The sequence below is a fragment of the Oryctolagus cuniculus genome, chromosome 7 (genome assembly GCF_964237555.1).
Source record: "Oryctolagus cuniculus chromosome 7, mOryCun1.1, whole genome shotgun sequence".
Lineage (NCBI taxonomy): Eukaryota > Metazoa > Chordata > Mammalia > Lagomorpha > Leporidae > Oryctolagus > Oryctolagus cuniculus.
The window spans coordinates 74,281,963-74,297,276 of NC_091438.1; positions in this window are offsets into that span (position 1 = coordinate 74,281,963).

Genomic DNA, 15,314 nt, shown 5'->3' on the forward strand with positions numbered 1-15,314 from the left:
AAACCAGGTCACTTTGGACCTACTGAAAGATTTGTGTGTGTATTGTGTTAATATACAAGACTTGCACTCAGTTTTATATGAATGATCTAGGGAATTTTTAAGGATATTGTTGATTATTTTAAATTTCCTTTTACCTTTTTTCTTGGCTCTTGAAACTAGCCCCAAAGAGACTCTTTGCCATTCTCTCTCTATATTTTTTTCTCAAATCACATATGTACTCATATTATTCAAAAATAAAGAAATGTTGGGGCCAGCATTATGGTGTAGCAGGTAAAGCCATTGCCTACGTATTCCTTATGCATGCTGGTTCAAGACCCAGTAGCTCCACTTCCAATTCCCTGCTAACGTGCCTGGGAAAGCAGCAGAAGATGGCACAAGTCCCTGTGTCCCTGTACCTGGATAGGAGACCCAGAAGAAGCTCCTGGCTCCTGGTTTTGGATCAACCAAGCTCCAGCCATTGGGGCCATTTAGTGAGTGAGCCAGTAGATGGAAGATTGAGCTCATGTACTCTCTCTTTCTCTCTCTCTCTTTCTTTCTGTCTTTTCCTCTCTATGTGTAATTCTGACTTTCAAATAAATAATTAAATCTTAAAAAAAGAGAAATGCTGACTTTTCCCAACTCTACTTCCATAGTACTGTGAACACAAAAAGAAATGCCATAGAACATGTAAAATGTAAAGGAATTCAGGTAACATCTGATCTTCCAGGAAAGCCATGGAAAATATTCAGGAAGTTCAAAATGATGGGTTAGGGAAGTGATCAATAGATGTGACAAATTTTCCTGGCTTCAGAACTCTTTTTTTTTTCTCTCTCTTTTTTTTTTAACTTTTATTTAATGCATATAAATTTCCAAAGTACGACTTATGGATTACAATGGCTTCCCCCCCATACCGTCCCTCCCACCCACAACCCTCCCCTTTCCCACTCCCTCTCCCCTTCCATTCACATCAAGATTCATTTTTGATTATCTTAATATACAGAAGTTCAGCTTAGTATACATCAAGTATGGATTTCAACAGTTTGCTCCCACACAGAAACATAAAGTGAAAAATAATAGACGATTTTTTTTTAAATGATGATGAAATCAGAGCAGACCTATTGTCATGTTTAATCCCAGTGAGAGTCAAGTTGGGAATTGATAATTTCTTTTTTTTTTCTTTTCTTCTTTTTTTTTTACAGAGGATCAGTTTACTACGCATTAAGTAAGGATTTCAACAGTTTGCACCCCCATAGAAACACAAAGTGAAATATATTGTTTGAGTACTCGTTATAGCATTAAATCTCAATGTACAGCACATTAAGGACAGAGATCCTACATGAGGAGTAAGTGCACAGTGACTCCTGTTGTTGACTTTACCAATTGACACTCCTGTCTATGGCATCAGTAATCTCCCTATGCTCCAGTCATGAGTTTCCAAGGCTATGGAAGCCCTCTGAGTTCTCCGACTCCTATCTTGTTTAGACAAGGTCATAGTCAAAGTGGAGGTTCTCTCCTCCCTTCAGAGAAAGGTACCTCCTTCTTTGATGGCCTGTTCTTTCCAATGGGATCTCACTCGCAGAGATCTTTTGCCAGAGTGTCTTGGCTTTCCATGCCTGAAATACTCTCAGGCTTCAGAACTCTTATCTTTAAACCTGACACTGCAAATAGTTCACTCCATTCTTGCTAAATATTAAATATTTCTCTAAGAAACATTAATATTATCTAACAAAGAACACTCTTCTATATGGTTGTGGAACCCCAATTATCTTCTGCTTGTAGCTGGAACAGCTTCCATTGTTTTAACTACTACTAACCTTCTGATAGCTCGAAAACTTAACACCATAGTGACAACCTCTCTCCAGACCTGCAGCCTTTCATCCAATGGCCTGCATGACTTCTCCCCTAAATTTTTAAAAAAGAAAAAAAATCACAAAATGAGTAGCTTATATGCCCCATGCGGATACCTGTTCCAAATTCTTCACATTTTAATAATTAACCTTTTTGCCATTTCAGGTTTTTTTTCATACTATTTGTTGAACTCTTTACTTAGTGTAAGGATAATCTTCAGATTATAAAAATTGAAAATAGATCTTTGTAAGAAATAAGATTGTGAATAGGAGAGGGAGGAAGAAAAAGTGTAGGAATGTGGAGGGGAGGGAAGAGAGGATTGGAAAATTACTATGTTCCTAAATTTGCATATATGAAGTGCGTGACGTTTGTATACCTTAAATAAAAGATTTCTAGCTAAAAATTAATCATTTATCTAAGAGTTGATCTAGGCAGAGCCCAAGGACAGTTTTCTAATTCTTTCTAATCATGTCTCCACCCCAACATCCACATCCAACATGCTAGAAACCTGCCTACTGTGTCTGCAGACATATTCTAAGTCATGCAAGGTTTTTTTTCTCTTGTCCACTACTATCATAGTCTGAGTAATCACCATCCTTTACTAGGAACCCAGCAATAGTTTATAAACTGATCACTCCTTTGCCTTTCACATTCCTATCTCTATAGAGCAGCTATAGTGAATTAAATAAACAAAATTCCTATTGTATCCTTTCCTAGCTAACACCCTCCGGTAGCATCCCATTACATACAGAATAGAGTCCACATTTCTGACAGTGGTCTAAATGTTCCCATATGACTCAATGCCTATTTATCTTCATGAATCACTTCCTACCACTCTCTTACTTACTCAGCTATCTTTGTTTACACTGTGACCTTCTTTCAAGACCATTGAAATGCCAACCTCATTACTGTATTAAGGCCTGTGTGCTCTCTGTCCTCTCTACCTAGAATGTTCTTTTCCCAAGGTCTTCTCAAGGCTGATTTCTTTGTGTTTTTTAGGGCCCATCTCAAGTAGCAACTCCTTAGCAGGTCTTAATGAAACCCACTTGGAGCCCTGGCTCTCTCACATCAGTCTTTTTTAGTTTTGCATTCCACTGATCAATACTTGAGATGATATTTTTGGACAGTTTGTGATCTTCCTTTACCTTTCCATGACTATCTTGTTAACTGCATTGTTCTTGGCACCTGATGTGTTGAATGCATAAGGTAGACCCCCACGAATAAGTGTTATGTGTATGAATGAAAATCTTTAAGGTGTTCAGACCTCTATTCCTCTACACCATTTTTTTACTTTATTATTTCTATAAAGGGAACAAATTTCATGTATTTCACAGATACAGTTTTAAAGGAATAATGATACCCTCCCTTCCTCACTCCTATCCACAAAATACAAGTATCATAGGTTTTTCCTGATTTATGGTTACTAATGTACAGAGCACAAAAAATGTAATGTATATGAGCAATACTGACATTTCGAGATCTGATTATTGTTTATAGCCCTTGTCTATACTCTTGAGGAACAGTGGTTTTTCTACTTACTACTTGTTGAATTCTCTATTTAGTGGTGTGTTAACCTTGTAAATCTAGAGTAAATTGAAAGTGTGCCATTGTAAAAATGGAAAGAAAAAGATTTTTAATGAATGACCATGTGACAAACCCCTTACCCTTCTTTTGTTCTGTTGCTTCAGCTCCCTTTAAGGATGGCTACTGCTAAAACTCCATAGCCACAAGGGAAGGTTTCATTTTTTTAGAAAGCTTTTATTTAATAAATATAAACTTCATAAGTACAGCTTTTGGAAATAGTGGTTTTCCCCCCATACCCATCCTCCCACCCCCATTTCTGTGCCACCTCCTGCCCCCTCTCTCAAGCGGAAGGCTGCTGCAGTTCATTCCTTCTCCCACCTTCCTTCCTCACAAAGGGTGGGCAAGGGCAATTGCTTTTTGTGAAGCTGCATCTAGCTTCTCAGAGTAGTTCTGTGAATCCACACAGTTCATGGAGCAGCTTCTAGATCATGCTAAGGAAACACCTTTTGTTTTTCATGGATGTGTCCAAATAGTTTGTGAGATTGTTTTTAGCAGACCACAGAGCTGTCAATAGGAAGGTTCTTTTAGTAGATTTTTGCAGTCTTCATTCTCAAGAATTAAGTTAAGAGTTTAGGGTTGTTTGTAACCAGTGAAATAATCTGGGGAACAGATCTAATGTAATGCATATGCTATCATCTTTGCAAAACTAATCTGGTCAGTGGGCCTGACACTTGCAAGACACTTCGCTCCTTGTGCAAACAGAATTTATAGATCTTTCCCTCCTAGCTTCCAGCCTTGCCTAGATGTAGCTGGATCTCACCATGAACCCAGCTTAAGCTCCAGGAACTACTCCAGTTCCAAGCCAAAGTGCTATTATAGTCCTGACACAGAGCTGACTAACTATGCTGAAGTAACTGGGAAAGGATTCATGGGGAGATATTTCAGCTTGTAAGGGTAGGGGTAAATTGAAGAATTTAAGGCAAAGAAGGAAGTGAAGGCAGAAGGAAAAGCATATGTAAAGGCAAGAATTATACAATATGGAACATAAGAGGGATTTGGTAGAGTGAGCGTAGAAACAGAGAAGGGAGAATGGCAACATATGGGGTAGGTAGGGCACCTTAGAAGCAGATTGTGAAGGCATTGTAGGTCTTGCCAAGAAATTAGGTTTTAACAAATAGGTGAGTGTCAATGAATATGTTGTAAAACAAGAGATATAGGTGGTTATGATTTTCTTTTTCTTTTTTTAGATTTATTTATTTATTTGAAAATCAGAGTTACACAGAAAGAGGAGAGGCAGAGAGAGAGAGAGACAGAGAGGTCTTCCACCCCAGGAGCTTCTTCTGGGTCTCCCACACGGGTGCAGGGGCCCAGGGGCTCGGGCCATCTTCTACTGCTTTCCCAGGCCACAGCAGAGACCTGGATCAGAAGTGGAGCAGCCAGGACTTGAACCGGCACCCATAGGAAATGCCGGCACCACAGGCGGTGGCTTTACCTACTATGTCACAGCGCCGGCCCCCATGATTTATTTTATTTTCTTTCTTTCTTTCTTCCTTCCTTTCTTTCTTTCTTTCTCTCTCTCTCTCTCTCTCTCTCTTTCTTTCTTTCTTTCTTTCTTGACAGGCAGAGTTAGTGAGAGAGAGAGACAGAGAGAAAGGTCTTCATTCTATTGGTTCACCCCCCAAAATGGCCACTATGGCCGGTGCACCGTGCTGATCTGAAGCCAGGAGCCAGGTGCTTCCTCCTGGTCTCCCATGTGGGTGCAGGGACCAAGGACTTGGGCCATCCTCCATTGCCTTCCTGAGCCACAGAAGAGAGCTGGACTAGAAGAAGAACAAACGGGACAGACTCTGGCACCCCCGACCGGGTCTAGAACCCAGGGTGTCAGTGCCATAGGGCGGAGGATTAGCCTAGCGAGCTGCAGCACAGGCCAATTTTCTTTCATGAAGCAACTCTGGTAGAGGTCTGTATCATCAGCCAGAGTGTGATAAAACAGTGATAAAGAGATCAGAGAGGGCTCATTACACAGTTAGGCAAGTGTAGACTAAAGGGATAGCAATGATAGTAATGAGGAAAGTAAAGAAAGGTCTGACTTAAAGGACATTTCAAGGATAGACTAGACCTGATACAGGCTGATTGGCTTTGAGAATTATGGAAAATGTGTTTCATGGATGATTTATCAAAATTTATCTTTGGTGAACTGAGGAACTTAATTTGGTTTCAGTTGAGATCATTACTCCTGGAAGAGAAAGAACAGGGAAGCAGAAAGGGAAGTTTTCCTTATGCTTTAATTATACAGCCTAGAAGAAAAGTCTTAGGTCATGGATATAGCATTTAAGGGGGAGGTTGTTGTCCTCATAAGAGAGGAAGAGCTGCCACTCCATTGATATTGTAGATGGAATTGAGGGATAATCTGACACATGTGGCATATTATCAGTTTGTGCTAAAGATTTTGATCTGTATTGAAAAGGTAAGTGATCCTCGAAGAGCCACTGATCCTTGTCTGACATTTACCCATTCCCTCCAGCTTCCATTAGCAGGCTGCTGGCATTCTCACCTCGAGACATTTCAGTCTCATTGCACAAACACTGAATCAGTGTCCGTGCTCCAGGAAAGAGAAATCAACGTTTTGTTTTTTGCTTTTTAAACTTTGTGTGCTTAGAGTACAGAGGGATTGAAGTACAAAACTATGATTCATATAGGTGTTTTTTCTCATTGTTCAACAGGTTGCCTTTCTTCCCCTCTCCATCTCTCTCTCCTTCCCACCTCCCCTCCATTCCTCCTTTCTTCCTTTATTTTTGTGATTTATTAAACTTTGGTTTTGTAAGCAGTACAAGGATGTAATTGGTATTACTATCCATAGTTGTTATTTCTGCCTTCAGCCACATACAAACGTCCAAGAATCTCAACACCTCATATTGTGGTTTGGAAGAAGAAAATCTCAACTCCCCAACTCATTGTGGTTGCTTCCTAAATCTTCATTTCCAAGTTCATTTGATCCACTCAGATAGGATACAGTCTGCTGTTTCTGTGTTAAGTATGGTTGTGAGGGGTCTTGTTAGAGCAGAGAGCCTAGGCTATTAGAGTATTTAGGTATAGCATACAACCACTCCTTTACAAAGTCTTAAAGTAGAAACTGAATTGAGTATGGATCATTGCTATTTTAAAAACTGGTCAAACTTGCAACCCCCTTGCAGGTCCTAGGAGTTCAGAATATTTGATATCTATGTCTCATTTGGTCTTCTAGTCAACCTTTTTCATTGTCCAAATAATTTCTTCTCAGAGAGTCTTTGCATACAATATTGCTGTTTCTTTTTTTTTAAATTTTATTTAACAAATATAAATTTCCAAAATACAGCATTTGGATTACAGTGGCTTCCCCCCTCCCCATAACTTCCCTTCCCCTGCAACTGTTCCAACTCCCACTCCCTTTCCCATTCCATTCACATCAAGATTCATTTTTCAATTCTCTTTATATACAGAAGATCAATTTAGTATATATTAAGTAAAGATTTCAACAGTTTGCACCCACACAGAAACACAAAGTGTAAAGTACTGTTTGAGTACTAGTTATAGCATTAATTCACATTGTACAACACATTAAGGACAGAGATCCTACATGAGGAGTAAATGCACAGTGACTCCTGTGGTTGACTTAACAAATTGACACTCTTGTTTATGGCATCAGTAATCACCCTAGGCTCTAGTCATGAGTTGCCAAGGCTATGGAAGCCTTTTGAGTTCACCGACTCCAATCTTATTTAGACAAGGTCATAGTCAAAGTGGAAGTTCTCTCCTCCCTTCAGAGAAAGGTACCTCGTTTGCTGGCCCCGTTCTTTCCACTGGGATCTCACTCACTCGCAGAGATCTTTCATTTAGATTCTTTTTTTTTTTTTTTTGCCAGAGTGTCTTGGCTTTCCATGCCTAGAATACTCTCATGGGCTTTTCAGCCGGATCCAAATGCCTGAAGGGCTGATCTGAGGCCAGAGTGCTGTTTAGGACATCTGCCATTCTATGAGTCTGCTGTGTATCCTGCTTCCCATGTTGGATCATTCTCTCCTTTTTAATTCTGTCTGTTAATATTAGCAGACACTAGTCTTGTTTATGTGATCCCTTTTACTCTTAATCCTATCATTGTGATCAATTGTGAACTGAAACTGATCACTTTGACTAGTGAGATGGCATTGTGCATGCCACCTTGATGGGATTGAATTGAAATCCCCTGGCACGTTTCTAACTCTACCATTTGGGGCAAGTCAGATTGAGCATGTCCCATATTGTACATCTCCTCCTTCTCTTATTCCCACTCTTATATTTAACAGGGATCACTTTTCAGTTAAATTTAAACACCTAAATATAATTGTGTATTAATTAAAGAGTTCAACCAATAGTATTAAGTAGAACAAAAAAATTACTAAAAGGGATAAAGTATTAAGCTGTTCCTCAACAGTCAGGACAAGGGCTGATCAAGTCACTGTTTCTCATTGTGTCCATTGCTGTTTCTTTTCTGAGTGTGTGGTGAAAGGGAATTTCACGTGTCTGACATGTGAAATCTCTGTTTTGTGCATGTGGATCAGTTCCCACAGTGCTCAGTGAAAGGTAAGGGCTCCGCTGTTAGTAACCAGCATAGGTATCTGCTGTTGCTTCATAACCTCTTAGCCTCTTCAAACTCCACAGTCCTGTGTCATCTGGCAATCATATACTTCTGTTCCCCAGGAAGCTGACATGCAGGGCAAGTCAGTGGGAACTCCTGCTTTCTGGCTTTGGGTTGGGTCCTAAGAGCGAGAAGAATAAGGTTGCACTATTCAGCTGCCAGCTCCTGTCTGCAAGTTCTGCTGTGGACAGCTATAGATCCTGGCATGCAACCCCTGTTTCATTGCCTCTCTTCTCCTCTCCTTTCCTTACCTCTTCATGCCTTTGATGTGAAAATAGCTTCCACGGGCCCTATCCCAGAGGTATGCCTCAACCCTTGTTCATTTTCCTCCTTAGTTCAATAGTCCCCACTCTCATTCCTCTTTAAAGAATTTTGATTTTATTGAACTATTGGGTTTTCAAATGTGTCATGAATCACTTTCCAAAACTACATAATAATTCCATTCCCATGTCAGCAGAAGCCGTGGTCATGCAGTGACACCACGGTCAATGAAAGGGGAAAGGAGTCCTCCTGGAACACCGCAGGAGGTCTTCATTGCCCTTAAAAAGCAAAATCCAACAAGTCTTTGAATTTTATTTTAAATTTCCTTTTGTAAGTATATGATACTTGGGCCATTGCAGCTATTTTGAGAATCACCGCAGTTCAAGAAAATCAAAGAAACCTCAGAGAGTTGTTATTGAATACAGCCTGCAACTTTCTACCACCAAATGTTGCTTATGTTATGCAATTAATGTTCTATACTTGTAAGTGCTTTCAGTTGGAGTTTTATGTTACTTGTAACCAAAAATATCTTGGTTAATTTTGTCATTGTTCTCACTTCCTAACTTTTTGTGTAAAGACTATTAATGATAAAACATAATAATAATTCCAAGTGTTCAGTAGTTGATATATACTTTTTCTATTTCACTCCGTTTTAAAGTGAAGACTATAAAATAATAAAAGAACACTTATCCGTAAGGAAAGACTTTTAGTAGGATGAAATTCTGTGCCATCTGAGAATCACACACTTCTGAAATGAATGTGATCAGAATGGGACATCTACAGTTTCAACATATGTCAAATAGGGGTTAAATTTTTCTTGAGAGAGCAAAATAACAAAATAACATATTTAATGTTACCAAAATGCTCTTATGCTTTTCTTAGAATTTCAATTTTACTGTGGAAATCACAGAGTCAGAGAAAGTAAGGATACTTACTTATCGGTTTAAAAATAGACAGTTTCGGAGATGCTGGCAAGCTATATAATAGTCATTGTACTGATTGCTAATGTACCATTTTCCAAATGTTTGGAACGTGCCATGTCTATTATTAATGTAATGTGATTATTTGTTTAATGTCCGTGCTACACAAAAAGAGAGGTGGAAGTTGAGAGGAGCAAGTTTTCATTCTCATATGCAGCTCAGAGGGAATGGAGTTACTGAGTTGGATTTTCCAGTAAGGGCCCTGTTATTGGTACAGGTCGATTCATTCCGTTCTCCTATAGTGACTCAAGTACCACAGATCATGAGGGCTGTGAGTCATGTGACTCTACTCCTCTCTTTCATGTTTTTCTGTTTTGAACAGAAACTCTATCAGTTGTCCCTCCTTCCACCAGCACAAACACTGCAATTTTGTAAATTCCTGACATTCCCCCAGAGCTCTTTATGGTTTCATTCTTTTCAGTGCTTTTGTCCTAGGGAGAGTAAAAACAAGAAGTAGATAACATGGGATAGGAAAATGCTACAATCAACATTTATGTCTCTTCTTTTTCTGTTTCCTTCCTTCTTATCCCTTATTTGCATTTTTAAAAAAGACATTTATTTATATGTGTATTTGAAAGGCAGAACTAGAGAGAGAGAGAAGGAGAGAGAGAGAGAGAGAGAGAGAGAGAGAATCTTCCATCTCCTGGCTCACAGCCCAAATGCCCACAACTGGAGCTGAACCAGGCTGAAGTCAGGAGCAAAGAACTCCATTCATGTCTCCCATGAGAATAGCAGAGGCCTAAACACTTTGTCACCACTGTTTTCCCAGACACATAAACAGAAAACAGGATCAGAATTAGAGTAGCCAGGCCTCAAACTGGACTCTGATATTAGATGCAGGCATTTCAAGGGGCAACTCAACCTACTGCAGCATAACAGTGACCCCGCCCTTTATTTTCAATTTCGTGTGCCAACCTAGGTAATGGTCCTGACTCCTAGGCTTTGGGGAGGCATAGTGAGGAAGCAGGTGCTGGCTGTGAGAAATAGCTACCTCTTCTTCTATGCCTCTCATGCAAGATACTTATTGATACCAAAATAAAAACAAAGTACTACACGTATTATCCAATTTTTTTCTGTGTAAATCCAAAAAGACATTATTATTGACTGGGTTCTATATCAAGTCAGGGCAGGTTATCCACAAACAGGATAAAGATAATAAACTCTTCGGGGCATCAGGATACCATACAGCAATCTCACTGTTCCCTAGAGCTGCAGAAGAATTCATTTACCTCACATAGGTGAACCTTTCTCTTCCCCAGAGAGCATTTTGTTCATCTTAGCTCAATAGGAGATCAGATCCATTGTCAGCAGTAACAATTTGTAACATGTTTCTTTCCACTGGGCTCAAACTTAAAGCATCACAGAGTGGAAAATAAATGCCAATAGCTGCATCTCAATTTTTACAAAGCGGCGAGAAAAGGAGAGGGGGAAACTTAGAGAGAGACCAAAACCTTCGCCTGAAGTCACAGGGCCTCCAGTCAGTGATAAAACAGGAAGAAAAAGTCAGCCCTTGGAAACAGTAGTCCAGTTATTTCCTGAAATCTCCTATTTTCTTATTTGTTTCAGGTAAATGACAATCCTTGCCTTACTATCACTTACACAAGACAGCGAAGAACCCCTGGGCATTTGGAAAGAATTTTATTTTGCTGACTTTGGAGCCTGGTCTTAGCAGACTCTCCATTAATGTTAGAGGGAAAAGTCAAAGAACATTATTTTTCTATTAAAGCAAAGGTTTCTATGTTAACTCTGAACTTCAGGACACCACAAAGAGCTGAAGATAGAAGCTAGAGTGACAGTGACACAGAAATGAAATGAATTAAAATTGCCACTGACAATAAAGCGAGAAGCAGTGGTGGGCAATAAAGGTTTGTCCCTGAAAATTTTACAGCATTGCTGATGCTGGAGGGAACAGTAATTTAAGACAGTTATGAACCTGAAAAAAAAAAAAGCAATAATGTTGAAGTCAGACTCAGTCTGTATGGGATGGTTATTATTTGGTTTAAAACTGCAGAATGCATTTATGACTTTGGTAAAAGAGATACTGACCTTGATGCAGTGCAAATTTGAAATGTGATTAGAGGACCTTGTTCTTGAATCGCTGCTCAGGACAGAGGAGCGACGATAAGAGAATTTGCTAGCACTGGATATATGGGTATGCATGTGCAGTTTGATCTAGTCAGGTCTTAGAACGAGCAGACTGCTGGATTTGGGGCATATGTTCCAGAAGCTCTAAGAAGCCTGAATAGCACTTGGAGGTCACACTTGTGCACAGTCTCACTGAGGGAGGTGCCCTACTCCATCTGCGAATGCTGAGCATTGTGCAAGAAGTTGGTGATGGAACAAGGAACCAGGATCTCAAGACGGCACAGCTGTATCCAAGTCCTGACTCAGTCCTTATTGCTTGCGTTATCCTTGGGCCAGTTATATTCCTTTTCTTTGATTTTAATTTTCCATCTATGACATGGGATTATAGTTACACTTCTTTCATAAGGTTAAAGGATTAAATGAAAAAATTAAGGAATAAACTCTGTCAATATCAAGCACTATAAATGTTAAAAATTGGTTCCTCTACATTGGATTCACTTAAGAGACTGTAGTTGGCCTCCTTCTAATATGTGGATTTTTTTTTCACTTTGGCATTTGATATAAAATGCTATCAGAGCTTTGGACAAAATTGCAAAGCACGCAAAATTTGAGTCTTTCTAATTTCCCTGTGAACATCATGTCTACCAATTTCTTCTCTTACCCCTACTCTCCAGAGAGCCAGGTTAAAGTAGAAGGAAAATTGACATGTTAGTAGATAATGACATGCAGGCAAAGTGTCTCACATATATAATATTTCAAGAGCTACTGTGAGATTTGAAACCTGAAAAAATAATTTTGGCTCCAACTGAAGCTCAGCCCAACTTAAATAGGTTACCATAACATGTATTTATTGTATGATATAAGTATGTTAATATACTTAAGATTATGTCTAGTATGCACTGAGAATCTTGGAAGATCTTATACAATTTACCATAACATGTATGTATTGTATAACATTTTATATCTATATTATATTTAATATAATATTTTATATATAGTGTGTGCCTATAATCTTAGATTTTAAAAAGGCTCAGTGACAATGATAAGGAAGGATTTTTTTCACCATGGTGAAACCAGCATCTATCAGCTCAGATTACAGAGAAACTGTCTAACTGTCCCAATAATCCTTGATGTTGAGAGTGAGTGTGTGTGTGTGTGTGTGTGTGCATGCACATGGGTTGTATGTGACGAGATGACCAGGCATCATTGAACACTAGGTAGGGGAGACATTATCAAAACTGACATATTTCTGTCTCTCTCTATAGGACATAAGGTAAGATGTAGGAAGTGACATTCCAGGCTGTAACAATATTTGTTCCTCAGTGAATCCTCAACTGTGGCAAAGATCCCAGCACACACAGGCATTCGAGAAATACTGAGTGAGTAAATGAACCACTGGTATGAGTCAGAGTGGCCTGTGGCACCAGCGCAGGTAGGGAAAGGAGAGTAGCATGTGTCTGAATTGGGTGCCACCTGCCTGAACAGTACTCTGAATGAGATGAGGCAGTCTGGGAAGCTGAGCTTTTGGAAGGGATACTAAATATACTAAAGTCACAAAAATGAAATTTTGAATGTACTATTCATCTAGTGTTACCTTATGAAACTTGCAATCCATGGAATGTTTTATTATCAAATCAGCTCGGCAATACCGGCATTATCACAATAGCTGTTTTAAGGACAAAGAGTTACCTCACACAGCTAGAATGCAGCAGAACTGGGTCTCAACCCAGACTTGTTAGACTTCATGTCCAATTGCTCCTAATGACAGCAGTGTCGAGATCATTAAGGTATTCAGAAACGGAAAATAAAGCCCAATCTTAAAGGAAGCTGGGATGAAATCCTGGTTATGAATGCAGACAATTGACCTGGAGGGAAGATGCCAGAAATCCCCTTCCTAGGAAGCTAAAGGATATGAGCAAAAAAAGAAGAACCTGATTTCTTGATTTGGGCCACATAGTTATTACCTAGATATTACTTTGGACTATTCTTTCTAATGGGATACAAAAAGCAGTGATGTTTATCTCCCAATGGCTATGGCCCTTAAGAAGAGAATTAGACTTCTTATTCCGTTGAATGCAAAGGTTATGTAGGTCCCAGAAAGTCCCTGGTTTTCTGAGTTATCACATGGAGAAAAGCCATTCATTTACTAGGAACACTGGCAATGGGCTGAATGTGTTTAAGGAACACATCTGTTAGTGTATCAAGACATTAAAATACGGAGATTTGCTGTGTAAGCTACTGTGTGTGTGTGTGTGTGTGTGTGTAGCTTTTTAGCCTTTAGTGGAGGGAAAATGGAAGGTAAAATCTCAGTGAAGTCAAAAACAAACATGAAAGGGGAAACGAAAAGAAAAGAAAAAATAGGATGGGGCCAGAGTCGAGGCAAAACTGGGTAAGCTGCCATCAGTGACACTGGAATCACACATGGGTGCTGGTTTGTATCCTGGCTGCTCCATTTCTAATCCTGTTAGCTCCTAGGAAAGCAGCAGATGGCCCAAGAAACCTGTACCCATGTGGAAGACCCAGATGAAGCTCTTGGTTCCTGGATTTGGCTTTGACCAGCCCTGGCTGTTGCAGCCATTTCGAGAATGTACCAGCAAAAAGGAGATCTCTCTCTGTGTCTCTTCCCACCTCTCTCTGTAACTCTGTCTTTCAAACAAATAGGCATATCTTTAATAAAATAAAAGAAATATGAAGTAAAAAAGTGGTATAACTGACTAAAAATGCACCATGTCAATGGAGTAATCATGCAGTCAAAATAGTAATAGTTTCAGTTTTAATATGTAAAAATTATGTATATGTTATGTTAAAAATTATTATATGCATTTGGCCCTAAAAAGTAAAAAGTTAAAAGATATATATACATATTAGGCAAGTATGAAATAAAAATAATTTGGTGTAGCTATGCATATGTACACACATGCATATACAATTATCTGTTAGACAAAATTGTCTTCAGTGTAGAAACAGTTTTCAGGGTTCTAAGAAGTGTTAATATTTACTGATAAAAGGTCCAATTCTCTGCAATCAGTGTTTGGCTCAGTTGCGAAGATAGTGTTTGGGACATAGACCATCCCATGTCAGTTTCTAGGTTAAGTCCCCATTCTACTTCCAATTCCAGCTCCATGTTATAATTCACACCTTGAGTGGCAGCAGGTGATGGCTCAAGTATCTGGGTTTCTGCCAGCTACATGGGTGATCCCAAAATTATAGGTGCCTGACTTTGGCCTGGCCCATTCCTGGCTGTTGCAGGCATGTAGAAAGCAAACCAGTGGATGGAATCTCTATCTTTCTGTTTCTGTCTCTCTGCCTTTCAAATAAATGAATAAATGTTTTTTAAAAGGTCCAGTTCTCAGGCTGGTGCCGCAGCTCACTAGGCTAATCCTCCACCTGCGGCGCCGGCACACTGGGTTCTAGTCCTGGTCAGGGCACCGGATTCTGTCCCGGTTGCCCCTCTTCCAGTTTAGCTCTCTGCTGTGGCCTGGGAGTGCAGTGGAGGATGGCCCAAGTCCTTGGGCCCTGCGCCCGCATGGGAGACGAGAAGAAGCACCTGGCTCCTGGCTTCAGATCAGCGTGGTACGCTGGCCGCAGGGCGCCAGCCGCAGCGGCCATTGGAGGGTGAACCAACGAAAAAGGAAAATCTTTCTCTCTGTCTCTCTCTCACTGTCCACTCTGCCTGTCAAAAAAATAAAATAAAATAAAAAAAAGGTCCAGTTCTCATAGGAAGACATCAAAGACATTAAACTTATAAAGCAAAGCCTTCATATTAAGAGAAAATTAAATACCACTCATAATAGGAAATTTTCAATTTATTCATAATATATATTAGAAAATTCAGACAAAATCATTAGGAATTTGAACAGCACAAGTTTCATCTAACAGGCACTTGCATATATAACTACATTAAAAAAGCAAAGATTGTTCATTATTCATAAATACATACAGAACCTTTACAGAAATTGATCACATTCTAGGCCATAAAACTGTTT